General features: G+C 34.8%; 1 long non-coding RNA gene across 1 annotated transcript; it reads right to left on the bottom strand.

Moving 5' to 3' along the window:
- Positions 1-7,175: 7,175 nt before the first annotated feature.
- LOC131423115 (uncharacterized) lies at positions 7,176-9,403 on the bottom strand. The gene is made up of 2 exons (XR_009224245.1): positions 9,144-9,403; positions 7,176-8,739 (listed from the first exon to the last, which is right to left on the bottom strand). It is a non-coding gene; the product is annotated as an uncharacterized LOC131423115 (long non-coding RNA).
- Between the last annotated feature and the right edge of the window lie 9,529 nt (positions 9,404-18,932).

Genomic DNA, 18,932 nt, shown 5'->3' with positions numbered 1-18,932 from the left:
AGCTGAAACACTTTGAGCGATCCTAAAATACTATAACATAACATACAAAATAAAGATCCATAAAGGCATAAGAATATGTTATTGAATAAGTTGATAAATCAGTTAATAAATGGGGAAGAAGAGAGAAATCTCTCATGCAGAAGTATTCCAAATAATTTATATAGATACTCTGCCCTCAAGGTGGGAGGGTATAAGTCCCCACTCTCTAGACGCAGACTGGGCACAGTGCCTTCCAAGGTGTACAGTGTGGATAGGTGGGGAGAGAGTAAGGTGGCCGAGCGTAACTTCACACTGGAGAAATTTCCCTAAGTGATTAAGGCCAACAAGTCACAAATCCTTTGTTATTTTGAATTGCTTACTCCACAAACCCATAACAGTATTTGAAATTTATTCTGAGTGTGGTGTCAAACTTGTTGGCATGCTCAGTCACAGGACAAACCAGGGCATTGGAACTGAGAACTGAGAATGGGTGCCTAAAAAGGACTTAGAAACTGAGACTATATTTTAAGATTCTATCTTGCTGGACACATTGCCCCATTTTTTTTGAAAAATAAAACAAAATTTATGGATTTAGAAATATGTAATTTGAAAATAGTAATGTAGACTTACTTAAATTTATACAAATTTCTAAAAATAATTCTGAACTTGTTTTCTAGTATTGTGTACATTTACCTTATCATTTTAATGCTATTTAAGTTCAGTGGTTAATAAATTGCCTTACATCTATAGATGTTTAATAAATAATTTTTATTTGATTTGATTATGAGTTCATAGAACAGAAAGAGTGATTCTTCATTTTGGCATATTATTTTCTGCCCTTTAAAAATGGAGATTAATGTATATGACAATTGTATAATTTTAAACGATACTTCTGTTGATGAAAACCCACTTGGTATTTCAGAAAAAAAATGGAAAAACTATCTTCTTTACCAATTAAAAATCAAGAGAATAAGGATTTTAATAAGCCTCCTGGGAGACTTGTCTTTTGTATCTTTGATAAATACATGATTATAAGGACAAATTATATGAGTAGCAATAATTTCCCAGTAATGTGATCATTAAAAGACCTTCCAACTGCAATATATCAGTATTAATTGGGGACAGATGATCATTTTAATGACATGCTCAAGTCATTATCCATATTTCAATACTTCATGAATACCTGAATATTCTTAATGAAGTGATTATTTTTTAAAAAATTTTCATTGCAATGATCTTAATAAGGTTGTTTATTTTAAAACTAGGAAAAAGTAAAAAAAAAAAAAATAGAATTAAGCATTGTTAATTGAGACAATTTGGGGAAAGTGAACCAAATATTAACTTGTAGTTATTTGTGGATGTAGAAAGGCTTTAGCATTCACTATAATTATGCTGTGCAATATCAGTTTTTTTATGTAAGTAAAATCAAACAACATTGATGTGTGTGTTCTGAATCATTGATCCAAATTATATTCAAAATACCAATTAATGTATGCCCCAAAATCCCTGCAAAAGTTCTGTATTTCCTAGTGATTATTACGTTTTCTGGTATAACTTAATACCTGTGTGTTTCCGTCTCCACCTATGAAATGCAAGCTACAATGTCTCTAGTATTTGAAGGAATTCCAAAGCAAATCAAGTTTGTTCACATCTTCTTTCTTACTATAAGTGATTGTATGTTTCCTAATTTTGAATATATCACCATCATGTCCTGTTGTTAAACTTACCAATATGTATCAAAAGAAGTTTTTACTACAGACTTAGTTCCCAAGTTTCAGCTTGTGCTCTTTTTACTAATACATTATTCAATATTGCACATTTTTAGTATAAATCCAAATTTTTGACACAAGGTATTATGCTCCTTTCCTCTCACAAAACCAATTTTTTTCTGCATTTTCCAAGGTCCATCTCCTCTCCATTGGCTTCTTTTGCACCTCTCTATTCTGGTTCTCTTTCTCCTTCTCTGACTACCTTTTCTTTGCTAATTTGATATATTTTTCTTCCTTATTTGAAATTCTTAAATATCAAGATTCTACAAGTTGTTATTCATTTCTCTTCTAATTTCCCATCCTACTACTAGTAATCTTATTTCCACATTCATTAATTCATGAATCTCAAAAGGATATTTCCCCTGTCTTGAGCTTCTGTCACTGTTTTAAATGTTACAAATCTATTATCTCATTTAATCTTTACAAAAACTTTGACTAGCACTATTATTACTCTCTAATTTCAGATGAGCAGAGACACAGGTGGTTATATAACTTGCTCAAGACCACAAAAGAAGCTGATGGAGCCAGAGTTTAACCAAAGCAGTAGGACTCCAGTTACTATTTCCTGAATATTTTCTTCCTGCTAAATTGAACAAATCTGTTATTTTCCAAGAAAATATGTTTTTTACTAGTCACTACCCATTCCCTCAAACTAGAAGGATTGTTATTCTCTTCTTTCATAATCCAAATTCATTAAATTCTATCACTTCTCATTCACACATGACTTTCATATCTAAAATATTCTCCATTCTCATTTCCACTGCTGTAATTTTGGACGTTCATCCTTTATTTGGGCAATTACAAGAGTATCCCATCCCCGTTGTCAATCTCTTTCCCTAGTCCATTTCCAATTAAGAGATCATCATACTACCTGCATTGTCTTCCCAAAAGATAAAAATTGGCCATGTCACTATGTCCCTAACTGTTCAAACCATGTTGTATTTAACTGATAGCATTTTTTTTTGTAAGGAAGATTAGCCCTGAGCTAACATCTGTTGCCAATCCTCTTCTTTTTGCTGAGGAAGATTGGCCCTGGGCTAACATCCATGCCCACCTTCCTCTACTTTATGCGTGGGACACCTGCCACAGGATGGCTTGATAAGCAGTGCGTAGGTCCACGCCTGTGATCCGAACTCATGAACCCTGGGCCCCTGAAGCAGAGCATGTGAACTTTACCACTACGCCACCAGGCCGGCCCCTAACTGATAGCATTTTAAATAATATTTGTATGCCTTAAATTGACATCATGGCCAGTGGGAGAGTATGGCCAGGCCTACCATATAAATCCCAATGATACATTAAGAAGCAAAACTAAAACAAATTTAACTGCAGTCTGATGAGCAAAATTTCCTATGGTAATTGGATAGACCCTTTATTGCTGACAGGGCCAAACCTCCAACTTAATAGTGTTCTGGGTTCCTTTAACAGGACGTATTTCTCATTCTCTCTAGACTTCATTGGTCATTTCCATTGGTAGCCTTCTTGAGAAACGAAGGAGAGCATAACAGCTGCCTTAACAACTCACTTGCACCCTTGTCCTTGTGAATATGCTTTGTGTGACTTGTTTATTAATATTTTATTAAACAAATTGAGAGCAACTAAAACCACTCCTGAGCCTCCATTCCCCATTCTTAATCTGTCTCTGAAACTGGATCAGTTTTCCTGGTGGTCTGCTCACGGGCTTTCAAACCCTACCCCAGCTTAACTGTCGGTGTGATCTCCGCTGTGCACTACCGGGTCCTATGTGAATTTCTCCACACTCTGGAGGATCATGGATGCTTTTCGTTGCTCCACCTGCCATAGTTAATTCTTCGACAAACTCTAGCTCATCCTGCAGAACCTGCCAAAAACATTGTCTCCTGAGCCAAGCCTGCTCTCCTGCTTTCCCAAGCACTCTGTTGCTCTCTACTCTGCGTGTTGTTTCTTCGGGCTTCTCAGGCTTCATTGCGATTTGTTTGCCGCCGCCTCCTATTTCTTTTCTTGATAATTAGAACCTTAAGGGCAAGAATTTTTTTTCATTGATGCACTCTCTATATCCTGCCCTCTTCTGCTGCTGCTGTCTTTATGTCATTCCATAACTGACATCACCTGGTCGGTGGAGACCTCCTGCTCTTTTCTCCTCTAGGTGCCTCTTATTTTATGACACTTATGATGGTAACTTTATTTTATAGTCATGTTTTTGTCTTATTTTCATCTCTTCACTACCTCCTGCCCTCATTATTAAACTACAAAGTGCTGTCAAGGTAAGGATTTTATCTCATTGACTTTCATTCCCTCTGAAACCCCTAGCACATTGTTAGGTATTTAATAGGCTCGGAATAATTGTCTCTAAAATCATGTTTCTAAAACCAGGCAAAAGCTGGCTTAATAGATTGTTGATGATCATTATGTTTTAGGCTCTTATCTTTATTCCAAACCATTCTATCACCAAAGAGAATTCTAATTATTTTCTCTGATGAATCCTGTATTTCAATCAAACTGCATTTATATAAACAATTTAATTTCTAATTAAACAAATACATATAAAACTGACCATCAGAATTTGTCATTAATAAAATAACCAGCATTACTGTATTGAACCCAAGCAATTCCTACTAAAAAAAAGAAAAGAATGAAGCATTTAGTTGGTTTATGTTACCTTTTTAAAGGTAAATACATAGTTTTCATTAAATACCATTTTTCTTTAAATAGCACCTCCCAATAACGTCCCAGATTCTAATGGTGCTGAGATTAGGACAAGGCACCATGGAATATGCTGGTCAATGGTCTTATTCAAAAATTTTAATATTTCCTCAGGAATAGTTACAGATTGTTACTGTTCTATTTCTACTCTCTTTTGATTCTTTAGACTAAAATGTACGTAACCTTAGCCTAAATATGTGTGTGTGTTTGTTTACTACAAAAGATTTTGTGGGAACGTTTAATACAAAAGAGACTATTCAAAACTTTTTATTTTTATGAAGATTGTGATTAACTAGGGAGCGATAGAAGGATGACCAAAAGGGGATGGAAAAATCCTAAACAGAAGTGCAAAGGCTGTGACTTAGGGTTACAGAAATGGAACACTGGGGGTCTGAAAACTAATACCGTGGTGCTGGTGTGACATTGAAAATCCTGCTGCAATTTTTTAAAATAAAATATATATTCTAGAAAAGTTCTTGATCTTTCAATTACTGAAAGAGGGATGTTGAAGTTTCCAACTATATTTGTGGATTTGCCTATTTTTTCCTCTCAGTTTTTGCCTCATGTGTTTTAATGCTCTATTATTAAGCACATACATGTTTAGAATTGCTACATATAAGGGGAGAATCAACACCTTAAGCATTATGTAATATTCCTCTTTATCCCTGAATAATTTTTCTATCTGAAGAACTTTTTAAAAACATTTCTTTTAAGGCAGGACTGCTGGTGAGGAAGACCCTTAGTTTTTGTTTGTTTGACAAAAATCTTTACATTTCTTCCACTTTGAAGGTCAGTTCTTCTTATATAAAGTTTAGGCTGGTGCTTCTCTTTAATATTTTGCATATTTTTTCCTACTCCCTTCTGTCTTACATAATTTCCACTGTAAATCTTCCTCTGTTGGTAAGTGTCCTCCCCCTTGCCTCTTTGGCCTTTCAAGATTTTTCTCTTTGTGTTTAGTTTATTTCAGATTTAATATGGTATGCCTTTGTGTTCATATTTTGTATTTATCCTGCTTGGTTTCCTCTGAGCGCCTTAGATCTCTGATATGGTGTCTTTCATTAATTTGGAAAATTATCAGCCTCAAATATTTCTTCTGCTTCATTCTCTTTCTTTTTCCTCTACTGTTCCAATTACACGTAAGTTATACCTTTGGAGGTTGTCGTCCCATAGTTCCTGGGTGTTCTGTGTTGATTTTTTCACTTTTTGCATTTCATTTTGGGAGAATACTATTGACCTATCTTCAAGCTTACTGATTCTTTCCCTGGTCATGTCCAGTCTAGCAATGCCTTCTAGAAATGAAGGCATTCTTTATATCTGTTACTATGTTTTTGATTTCTAGCATTTTGTTTTGATCTTCTCTTAGTTTCAATTTCTCTACTTGTATTGCTATATTTTCTTGCATGTTTTCTGCTTTTCCATTAGAGTTCTTAGCATATTAATAATAATTATTTTAAATTCCTTGTCTGATTATTTCCATATATATGTCATCTCTGCGTTTGATTGTGATACTTGTTTTGTCTTTACAGACTGTTTTTTTCATGCCTTTGTATGCCTTGCATTTGTTTGTTGAAAGCTGGACATGATGTATAGGGTAATAAGAATTGAGGTTATTAGGTTTTTATTTGAGATTTTATGTTAATCTGTCTAGAAGAGGGGCTGTGTTTGATTATTGCTTAGCTGTAGATGCTGGAGACTTAGAATATCTCTAGTGTTCTTTTTTTGTCTATCCCATTTACTTTGGGCTTCCCCAAGCATTCCTTCTAAAGAGAGTACATGACAGGGAACACTTTTGGCTATAATCCACTGTTATTTTACATGAGTTTTGTTGGAATAGTGGTAAGATGTGGAGGAGGGGACATATCTATAATCTTATAATTAAATCTCAGTTTTTTTAGTGAGTCTGTGTGTTTGGGCTGCAATCTTCACAAGTGTTTCTTTTTCCCCCCTTGTTAGTTGAGAGAGGAAGGCTACAGGAGGCTGGAGTGGGAGAAATGCCCTTTCCCAGGTGGTATAAAGCTCTGATGTCTTTTCCCTCACAGAGTAGGTCTTTATTAACGAGAATACTGTGAGCGGATTTCACGATGGTTTTGAGGTGGTGGTTTGTCCTATAATCTCAATTCTTCAATGGTTCAAAAGTTATGTTGGTTTTTAGTTTGTTCACTTTTTCTTGTTGTAAGGATGGAGGTGATAACTATTGAGCTCTTTATATGTGGGAGCTGAAACCCGAAGTCCTAAATTTTTTAGATAAGAAAAATATCTCAAAATGAAATCTGCTTCCTCAGCTTTTAATTTGTTTATTCGCTTTTGTCTTTCCTTTTAGTGATGTAATTATCAAGTGACAAATGGCTTCTAGGCATTTCTCCCATTCCTTTTGGAGCAGTCCCAGCTTAACATCACCCAAAATCATGAAAATTTGAAACTCTGCTAGTTTAGCTACTGGGTGGTTTGACAGATCAGATACTCTCTACAGAGAAGCGTTACTAAACAGTGTTAGAGGTTTTAGAGGAATACACCTCCTCTGAAAAAATAGTTTTGTTTCACTTTTCATTATTGATAATACATTTTGCTTCTCATAGAAGCCATTCATTAGAGCAGTCACTGGTAAGATTTATTTTTAAAATATGGAAATTCAGGATTTCACGTTTTATGTCTGATTTTGTGTAACCAACACACTATGCATACATATAAATAAAAGCGGAGTAATAGTTTCCAAGCAATGGTGCTGAGAGAACTATAAACATGACATCAACAATCACATTTGCTTTATTTAAAGATAAAATCTGCATGTACGTGATACTCAAAACTAACTAGGATTCATGTAGGATAATAAAAAGCTCATTAACCACTTGCATACATTTTTTAAGTCTTACCAACAAAAAAATTCTCAAAGAATTACTGAAAGTTAAAGGTAAGCAATATTTTAAGAATATGGATAAAAGCCTATTTCCATTTTCAATAGTGTATTAGTTTTTCTGTTGCTATGTAATGAATTACCACAAACTTAGCAGCTTAAACTATGCACATTTATTATCTCACAGTGTCCGTGTATCAGAATTCTGAGCATGGGTTACCTGGTGTCTTACCAGGTCCCACAAGGCTGCAATCTAGATGTCAGTTGGCTGCATTCATTTCTGAAAACCAAGGTCCTCTTTAAAAATCAGATGGTTGTTATTTCTATTCCTTGTGAACTGAGGCCCCCATTCTCTTGCTCATTGGTACTCTCAGGTCCGGGAGGCCACCCACAGCTCCTTGCCACATGCCCTTCTGTAGGCTTTTTAACACTTTGAATCTCTTCTTTAGGAACAGTCCGGACTTTTTTAAGGACACACTTGATAAGGTCATTCCCGCCTAGGAAAATCCCTTTATATTAACTCAAAATCAACCCATTTGGGATCTTAACTAAATCTACAAAATCTCTTCTGCTGTATGATATAGCATTGTTATGGGATAGAGATCCAATCATAGTCACAAATTCTGCCCTCAGTCATGGGAAGGGCTTATACAAGGTGTATATCCTAGGAGGCCAGAATCTTAGGGGTCATTTTAAAATTCTGTTTCCATAAATGGATTAGCATTATACTTTCTGTTTTGTTTTCTTTTAATTATTTTTCTCTATTTAGAGCAAACACACAATAATAAATACAGAATAGCTTCTTCTCATATTCTCATTTTCATTATGGTATGTGTTTTCTTAAACAAAGTTGGGGAGGAGTGTATGATATGTTGTTGATTTGTTGTTTTCAAGTTCAGAGTATAAGCAGCATCTTGCACTTAGACAAACAAGATACTATATATAAAACAATTAAACACTATCTGGCACAAAGAAATTACTCCTCTTTCTTCCACTGAAACTGCCCAATCTCCATCCCTATTGTCAACTGCAGTGAAGAGATTGGTGCTCGATAAATCTTGAATGAGAAAGAATCTACTCCTTATATTCATACTCTTTCAGGAATGTTGTAATGGGTTCATTTTCTAATAGGTACCTCTTCCTGATGTGGTTCTAGAAATCTCCTCAATCATTTAAATTTCTCTAACAATAAGAAATTTTACCACATGCATATGTAAAGTCATTGATAAAGTGAGATGTAAACCAAAGTCACAGATTCTGAATTTGATATATAATAAAGAGCTAATCAAAAGGTTGCATCAAATTTGTCATCACTAATTTACTGTGAATAAAATATCCATTTTCAATTCTCACAGAAGCCATATTGCTCTACTTTAAGCTGCTTTGGCTGTTATTTACATACCGTTTAAGAATGAAATAAAAACTTTATTGTTTAGAGCAGGGATCAGCAAATTCTTTCTGTAAAAGATCAATATTAAATATTTTTAGCTTTGTGGCCACATATGGTCTATTTTGAATAACCTTCTTTGTTTTTATTTTCTTATTTTAATGAATCTTGAAAGATGCAAAAAATCATTGCTAGCTCTCAGGCTGTACAAAAGCAGATTCCAGTCTGCATTTGAGTTCCTGGCAGTAGTTCCTGAACCCTGGTTTAGAGGAATAAGATTACAAAATAAACTATCTCCTTGCCACCACCTTCTGCCCCCTACAGTCTATGAGGACTTTGCGTATGGGGATTTTTATTGCTAAAAGGAAATACAACAGTGATTTCTAAACTTTTTTTTCCTTTCTTTAAAAATTAATTAATTATTTATTAGTTTTTGTTTAGACTCTGATTCTGCATTGGAATTAGTATAACTTACTATATGGGACCTGAAACTCCGCTCCTCTCGCATTCAAAACAATACGTCTGAAAGGCTTGCTTTGGGGGCTGGCCCCGTGGCTTAGCTGTTAAGTGCTCATGCTCTGCTGCTGGCGGCCCGGGTTTGGATCCCGGGCATGCACCGAGGCACTGTGTGTCAGGCCATGCTGTGGCAGCATCCCATAAAAAGTGGAGGAAGATAGGCACAGATGTTAGCCCAGGGCCAGTCTTCCTCTGCAAAAAAAAAGAGAAGGATTGGCATGGATGCTAGCTCAGGGCTGATCTTCCTCACACACACACACACACAAAAATACATAAAAGGCTTGCTTTGGATCATGAATAAGGATAACATTACATTAAGGATAGTCTTGAAACTTATTTACTATATATGCATAATCTTATAGATTATTGTCATAGGCAGAATTTTAAGATGCCCTCATGACCTACACCCCTGACTAATATGCCTTGGACTGTGTTACATTCGAGGCACATGGAGATCATCCGGGTGGGCCTAATCTAAGCGTGAGCCCTTTACAGGCAGCAAGTTTCCTTTCTCTCGCGGCAGAGGAGAAATTGAGAGAGATTTGATGCAAGAGAGATACTCCGTTTCTGGATCTGAATATGAAAAGGATGTGAGGGCAGCCTGTAAGTGCTGAGAGTGACCCTTGCCTGGAAGGCAGCAAGAAAATAGACTTCAGTCCTACACCTGCAAGGAACTGAATTCTCCCACAACTTGAATGATCTTGGAAGCCATTCTTCCTCAGAGCTTCCAAATAAGTACCCACCCAGATAACACCTTGATTTCAGTCTTGTGAGAAGAACCCAGTCAAGCCCTCTCAGACGTCTGACTTACTAAACCGTGAGTTAATAACTGGGTGCTGTTTTTAGCCCCAAAGTTGTGGTAATTTGTTATGCAGCAATAGAAAACTGATATAGTTATTACCAACAAATTTTCTGCAATACACTCCAACTGTGCCATTACCCAGACCCAACAATCATCAACCCAAGGCCCCTTCTAATCCATCACACATTATTTTAAAGCAAATACCATGTAGTATATCACTTCATCCTTAAATATTTCAGCATTTCAGTCTGTGGTGGTTAATTTTATGTCTGGGTCATGAGGTACCCAGATATTTGGTTAAACTTTATTTCAGGGTGTATTTGTGAGTGTGTTTCTGGACGAGACTAGCATTTCAATTGGTAGACTGTGTAAAGCAGACTGCCCTCCTCAATGTACGTGGGCATCCTCCAATGCCTTGAGGGCTTGAACTGAAAAAAAGGCAGAATGTATTAGTCAGGGTTCTCCAGAGACAGAACCAATAAATTTCAGAAGTAGTAAAATTTTTTGAAGACCCCCTTGATCATCATTTACTAAAATGAAAGCAAAATAGATGACAAGCTTTTTTTTGAAAATCGTTAATGGGTAATTCCAAGTCTCTCTTTCGACCCACATCATTTTTGGTTTATTGACATATCAGTTCCACAAAATGAAAGCATAGCTCCTAGTTGAATCCCTGTTTGTAGGTTTTCTTTTTAAAAATATTTCTCTGTTCTATTTGAGGGATGGCATTTTTTAATCCCCACTTCTACTATTTTAGTACTTTAAATTGATACAGTTCATGATATACTAAAATGTGGTAATCATTTTGCAATATATTCACATATAAAATCATTATGTTGTACACTTGAAACTTATACAATGTTACATGTCAATTATATCTCAATAAAACTGGGGAAGAAAGAAAATAAAAGAAAAGCATGTACTTTTACAGGATAAAATTTTGCTGGTCCAAACAATGTGTGTAATATTTTAGGAGTACCAAAAGCAATTCTTTACCTACCAACTCCCTGTTCAGTTATCTCCTGAAATTTGCAGTCTCCATCTAGATGTAGAAGACAGAGATCCAGAACAGGGAAGTGAATGAGTGGACCTCTACCCTGCCCATCTCATTTTTTATTCATTAAGTGTATTGAGACTTTTTTTAAAGACTTGCAGACAGAGAACAAGACAAAAACCTTATTGCTCTTAAAGTAATATCCATGAGAGGACATTGTGTGAATGAGAGATTTATCAAACTAAACATATAAATCAACTCATAAAAGTCCAGTTGTGATAGATGCTCTCAAGTAAAAGAAAAACAACCTAGTGAAGGGCCCAAGATAACTTCTCTGATGATGTAACTAATGAGGTATGACCTGCAATATTAGACAGATTAGAGTCAGTCATGAGGTTGCTATTCCAGGTACAGAGAATCACAAGTGAAAAATCCCTGAAGCAGGAATGAGCTTAAAATATTTGAAAAACAGAGAAGACTACATGTAGCTCAGACACAGTGAATGAGATGAGAGCTGCTATGAAGAAAATTCCAATAGTAATTTCACAGGAACAGATTAGATAGACCCCTGGGGTAGGATATAGTAGGACTGTGGACTTGATTCTCAGCCTCACAGATAGACACTAAAGGATGCTAGCAAGAGAAGGACATTGATGCAGTGGCTTTAAATATTTATACATTCTATGAACTACCACATTCTTACCTCTAGCCCATCTGCTTTCCTGAATTTTCATCAGAAGGAATTGCATACCTTTCCTTCCTCCAAGTGGCTTACCAGATTATTTTAATCTCATCCAGCTACCCCCATAATCACTATTTTATTATTATTTTGTTAAATTAGATTGAATATAGCAGTTTGTCCTGAAAGAGGTCTGGCCATCTATACTTAACCTGATTTTTATGAATGAAGAAACTGAGATTCAGAGAGAAGATACATAACTTACTCAAAGTTGACCATTCACACATTACTACTGGATTCGAAAACTTATTTTAGATCTACCACACATTGTGGTTCTTTATTTAATGTTTTCTTGACCGTTTTCCTGCTGATAAACTCATTTATCCATTGAAGTCAATATCAGCTGTAGATTAAGCCTTACTCCTGGTCTAAGTCATCAATTTGGATTTCTCTCACTGGGAGTAAAGCATCTGGAGCACTGTAATGTACTGAATCAACATTAAACTAGCTTTGGGTCAGGTTCTGTCCTGACCTTGGTAACCAAGTTCCAGTAACTGGAAAACCTGCACCAAATCCGTGGCTTCCTGTGCCATCCACTTTCAGAGATTGAGTCTCAAGCCTTTGTCCTGGGTTTCTTTAAAATGCCTGATTCCTGCTCCTGAATGCCAATCTTCAGTAAGTCCCTCTTCTCTTTCTCTATACTCCTTTCTCTGCTATGAGATACTGGAGATGCAAGACTGAAAAGGCACAGTTCCAGTCTCCGGCATGCACATCCCCTGTTAACCGTTATGGGGACACCCAAACTGTCTGTCTCCTTAACACTCACATATCCATCCCACATTTAATGAATTTATAAGTCTTCTATTAATTGCCATCAGAAATAAAGGCACATTCTGGTATGAACTATTCTAAGATGTATCAATTCTCTGGCTCTCCTCAACTTCAGATTAGGCAATATTAACTTCCCTAAATTCTGTATGCTGGTCTTGCCTTATTTATCTAGTTTTTGCTAACTGAGTACCACTTATTATTTAATATTCTTTATAACAATGCTCTTACTATGCAGTATAATGATGTACTACTGTAATATAAAATTGAATATTGAATTGAATATGTAATATAAAATCACTGCATTGCCCCAGCCTCAAGCTATCTCTAGCTATTAGCATTCACTCCATCATATATTTAACTATAATAATAATGAGCATATTTAAATGTGAAAAGATATAAAAATATTGATATTCTTTAAAAATGAATGTATTTCTAAAATGCATTTATGTGATATTTAATAAGTTAATTAAAGAAAAATAAGATTTTTCTACTTTATCATTACTATTCTCCATAGGAAAACTCAAGCATTATTATGCCAATTGAAATTAATGACCAATAATTCCTTTACTCTTAAGGAAACTTCTTAGCATATTTTTAATTTTCCCTGGTATTTTAGGGATTATCAGTTGTATCAGTGGGGTTCCAGCATAGGTATATAAATCCATTTTTCAACTCCAGATGTTAAAAAAAGAGTAATAAAAGCTGTCAGGTATCATGTAGAAAGCAATTTTTGAGAAAGTCAAATTTTATTTGCTGTTGCATCTGCTGAGATGGTTGTCTTCATTACTTAAGAAGTCAGTTCCATAAATTTTTAATGGAACAATTTCTCAAACTTGGTATAACATCTGGGAAGAAATTATTCAAATAATGCTTTCAAGTATGTGAATTTATCACTGTGAGCTAAAGTTTAATCATGGATTTCTGTTTGTTGAAGAAAAAAGAATATGACACTTTACATTGGTACATTTTAGATTATGTGATCAAGGCATTTAAAACTAAACCATGTGTTCAAATGTTTAAGAAAATACTACTCCAGACAATACATCTACACATATTATGACGGCAGATTGACTGAGAAAAGGCATTAGATAGAAATATATTTTTATTTGATTATTTCTTAACGTTTTTCTAACTTGTTTATTTGATTTTTTGCATTTTTTATTTTCATGGAATATAGAAAAAACAGTCCTGGGGCTTATAAACCTATCTGGGATGAAAATATTCTAAGATATTTTCTCAAATTTAAGATAATATACTTTCTGTTCACTCAAAGATATATAGTTAGTAGAAGATTCTGATTTAAAAAGTGATAAAAGTCTGTCACCTGATCTTGGCAAAAATAGAGGCCAATAATATTGATTTTGAAAAATGAATTTAAAAGAAAGTGAATCTTTTTTTTTAAAGATGAAACTGGAACTATGCTTTAAGTTTAATTCACTTTTATTTCTTTCCACAGGTGTAACCACAGACATAAAAGTGAAAAACAGATTCATATGTTATTGAAGTAAAAAGCATGAACTTATAGCTATATTGAAGATATATGAAAGGTCTAGTCATTTTGAACATTATATTAAATTATTTTCAAACAACACATCTACCACCAAGATGAAGGAAGTCTAGAAAATGACACAGATGAATAAGCTACATAATATTTATATAAGCCTGTATGCTTAATATATCCTTTCTGTGAAACCAAAAAAAATAGTTAAAATGATGAAAGGTATAATAAACTAAGTATTTTTTTCTCACACTTTATTATATAGAAACAGGAGGATACTTGATAAAGTTGAAATCCAATTTTCTTGGGAAAAAGAAAACACATAGATTCTCCTTAAACTGTTTGCTTTTTTTGGCAGAGGAATAAAACAAATCAATTTGAAGCAACAAACACACACTATAATAGCCAGAATTTTTCTTATATAGAGCTGATGTCTTAGAGGAAGAAAAAGACAAGGAAGAAACAATGGAGAGGGAAGAAAGAAAGAGAGAGAAACAGAGACAGAAAGAGACAGAAAGATGGAAAGAAGACTCTAGGTGAGGTTAGCCCTGGCATGCAAACAAATTTATTAAAAAAAAAAAATGATTCAATCCAGCAGTTTGGAGCCTGGGAAAATTCCCAGACGTAGATGAAGACTGACTTTGTTAATGATTCACATGTTTGGTGATCACAGGTTGTTAATCCATTATCTGATTAAAAATAGTAGTAAAGTAGAAGCCATAATCTTGATTCTTAAGAGGCTTACAGCCTGGTTGCTGAGGAAAAAAAATGATTAAAACATATGTAACACCTAGATCATAAATGATCAAAGTATATAATCACATGCAATTTTCTGAGGTTTAGACCAGAGTGCTTAAGGAACTTAGATACGAGCAGGACCACCATAGTTTGGCATGTGTGATAGGCTCAATAATGGTCCCCAAAGGTACCCAGGTCCTACTCCTTGGAACCTGTGAATGTTACCTTATATGACAAAAGGGACTTTGCAGATGTGATTAAATTAAGGATGTTGGAATGGATAGATTATTCTGGATTATCTGGATTAGCTCTAAATGCACAAGTATATCGTAAGTATATTTTTAAGAGGGAGGTGGAAGGAGATTTGACTGTGGAAGACAAGAGCAGGAGGGAAAAAGACAATGTGTTGAGGTACCATAACCAAGGCATGAGGACAGCCTCTAGAAACTTGATGAAGCAAGGAAACTGATTCTTCCTGAGAGCCTTGGGAGAGAGTGTGGCCTTGCTATCAGCTGGATTTTGACCCAGTGAAACTGATTTTGGACTTATGACCTCAAGAACCCTAAGAGAATATGTGCTGTTTTAAGCTACCAAGTCTGTGGTAATTTGTCACAGCAGTCACGTGAAATTAACACGATGCATTCCTGAATTCATTTTTCACGTGTTTGTTAACTACTGTATTGCTAATAATTCTAGCACTGTTCCATCACTGTAGAGATAAGCAAGGTATCTGCAAGCATGAAGCTTAAATGTTTTGTGGAGTATAGACTGTAAATAAGTAACTCCATAAATAAATAAGACAACTTCAGAAAGTAAGTATTACGCAAAAAAAGGGTAGAATAATATAAGAGAGAATAACTTTTAAGGCTACATACTGGAAGAAAATATGTTCAAATCACATATTCAACAAAGGACTTATTTAGAATATATAAGAACTTATCTCAGAACATAAGAAAACAAGCAGCCCAATTTAAAAAATGTACGAAACACACTAACAGACTCCTTACCAAAGAAGATGTCGTATGGCAAATGATCACATGGAAGATGTTCAACATTATCAGCATTTAAGGAAATGCAAGTTATAACCACAATGAGATACCACTAGACACATATCAGAGTAGCTACAATAAAAACAAACTGACAATATCAAATACTGGTAAGAATGTGAAACAACTTGAGCTCTCATACATTATTGGTGGGAATGTAAAATGATACAGTTACTCTGAAAAAAATGGCAGTTTATTATAAATTTAAACATAAGGTTAATATATGATCCAACTACTCTACATTTGGATATTTATGCTAGAAAAATGAAAACTTTTGTGTACACAAAAACATGTACACAAATGTTTATAGTGGTTCTATTCAAATTTACAAAAAATTGGACATAAATCAAATGTCTTTGAAAAGATAAATAATATCCAAACAGTGGTACATCCATGCAATACTACTCATGAATAAAAATGAGTGTGTTGATACAAATAAGAACTTGAATGAGGAGGCATTATGCTGAGCAAAAGAAACTAGTCTCAAAGTGTTACACACTATTTGATTCCATTTATATTAATTCTTATGGATATCGAACTATAGTGATGGAGAACAGATCGGTGAATGCTGGTGGTTTGGAGTGGGTGGAGAGTGTGACTATAAATGGATAGCATGAGGGAGTATTTTTGGGATTTTGGAACAATTTAGTATCTTGATTATAGCTGTGGATACACAAATCTAAACATGTAATAAAATCCATAGAATGCACATTAAAAGAAAAAAGTCCATTTTACTATAAGTCAATTTTAATTTATTTAAAAAATAAAATGAAAAAATACTACTGTGGCTTTTCTTTTGTTCATTCAAAAAATAATAAAATAATAATGGTGGTAGAAATAAGGCAGAAAAAATTAGAGTGGTCAGGGAAAGGATTCTGAGATGAAATCTGAGCAGAAATTTGGATGACAAGCCGGATCAACTATATGAGGATCTAGAACAGATGGATTCTAGACCTGGGTGAGGCCATATGCAGAGTTAAGGCAGGGAGTAATTTTGTGTGTCTAAATGAGAGAAAAGGCTAATGTGAGTGGCACACAGTGGGGATAGGCAGGAAGGTGGCACTAGAATGAGGTCAGAGAGAGATTAGTTTAGAGAAGCTCCACAGAACAGATGGATCTTGAGTAATCAGTAGTTGAATAAAAAATCTTAAAAAAAAAAAAATGGGGGGGACCAAAGACCAATCTGAAAAGGTTACATGCCGTATGATTCCATCTCTATGACATCTGGAAACAGCAAACCACGAGACGGTAAAAAGATGAGTGCTTGCCGGGGACTGAGGTGCAGAGGAGGGTTGAATCGGTAGAGTAAAGGGGACTTTTTAGGGCAGTGCAAACACTCTGTATGATTCCATGATGGATGCATGTCATTACGTGTGTCCAAACTCAAAGAACGTGCGCCAAAAGTGAACTCTATTATAAACTCTGGACTTTGAATGATTATGATGTGTCAATGCAGGTTCATCAATTGTAACAAGTGTACCACTGGGCTGGGCGATGTTGACCACGGGAGAGGCTATGCATGTTGGGGCAGGAAGCATATGGGAAATCTCTGTACTTCGTCCTCAATTTTCCTGTGAACTTAAAACTGCCTCCCCCAAAATAAAGTCTTAAAAATAAGCAAATAAATCTAAAACAAGACCAATCAACAAAAAACCTTTTAATACTCTTACTATATGAAAATTCTTTACTCTGCACTATTTTAGCTCCTGTGCCAAGGTCACTGATTTGGCAATAAATCTACACTGCCATGATAGCTTCTTTTCACCCCTCTCTCCTTCCCTCCCTCTCTCTTTCCTTTCAATTCTTTCTATCTTTGAATGCTATTTTTATATTTTTAATTATCTTTTTATTTCCATGTCATCATAATCAAAATACAAATACTTCGAAAGCCAGACGGCATCTAAAACTTACTTGCAGTCTCATGACGCAGGATAGTGTCTTCAGCATAGTAGATATTGGTCCGATTTTTGTTTGCTTCTAAAAATTTTCTTAAAATGTATATATAATAGGGGCTGGTCCAGTGGGGCAGCAGTTAAGTGCGCAAGCTCCGCTGTGGCGGCCCAGGGTTCGCAGGTTTGGATCCCGGGTGCGCTCCACCGCACCGCTTGTCAAGCCATGCTGTGGCAGCATCCCATATAAAGTAGATGAAGATGGGCACGGATGTTAGCCCAAGGCCAATCTTCCTCAGCAAAAAAAAAAAAAAAAAAAAAGAGGAGGATTGGCATCGAATGTTAGCTCAGGGCTGATCTTCCTCACCAAAAAAAAAAAAAAAAGTATATATTATAGAAACAAATGTAACATAAAGTTTCCTTTAAATAAGTTTTATGTTAGAAAAAACAACTTTCTAATATATTCTGTATTTATCTCAATAATGCTTTCTCCACTTCAACATGAGTAAGAAAGTTATTAAGATATTTAAAAGAAAAAAAAAAGGTCCTATGGAAAAATGTAGAACAGTGGTAAATATATATTTAGATTAGGAAATAGAAGGTTAAGGGGATAATTGATACCTGTTTTCAAGTGTACTAAGCTTGATTATAAGAATCATATTGACCATATTTTTCTAAATTTATAAAGGTCATGACAAAGATAAAATCATAAGTTGCTGCAATACTGCTAATTAGACATAAGGAAGAAAAAAAGTGTTTAACCATGATGGTAATTAATTCCTCAAGCAAGTTATCATGGGGATTGTAGAATTCTAATCCTGGAAAAAAAAAAATGTATATTTCTAGATTATTTCTTTCTTAAAACAAAAGTCTAGTACAAATTAACTCACCAGGATTATAGTTCCTCTATCAGAGAAAAATAAAACTCTCTTTAAATTAGAAATCCTTTGTGAAATTAATAAGGTTACTTAATTTAAAAAACTCTGTCTTAATTTGTAAAATTAAATACAAATGATTTTTATTAGGGTAGTTTTTTTAGTTATATGCAATAACATTTCTGAGAGTGTTTTCTAAGTAAATTGAAAGTACTAAAAAATAAAATGACTTTATGTTAGTCTCCATTTATTTCTCTTCTATATTTTTAACCTTTCCAATGAAACGTATTTTCTATAAGCAAAGGGAGCATATTTTACGTGTCTTGACTTGTCTCAGGGTTTAGCACCTACAAATAAAGAGAGGATCATTGTATTAGAGAGGATCATTGGATTGGA

This window comes from Diceros bicornis, chromosome 27, assembly GCF_020826845.1.
Source record: "Diceros bicornis minor isolate mBicDic1 chromosome 27, mDicBic1.mat.cur, whole genome shotgun sequence".
NCBI classification, from domain to species: Eukaryota; Metazoa; Chordata; class Mammalia; order Perissodactyla; family Rhinocerotidae; genus Diceros; species Diceros bicornis.
Note: the sequence above shows the minus strand (reverse complement) of the source record. Positions and strands in the feature narration are given on the sequence as shown.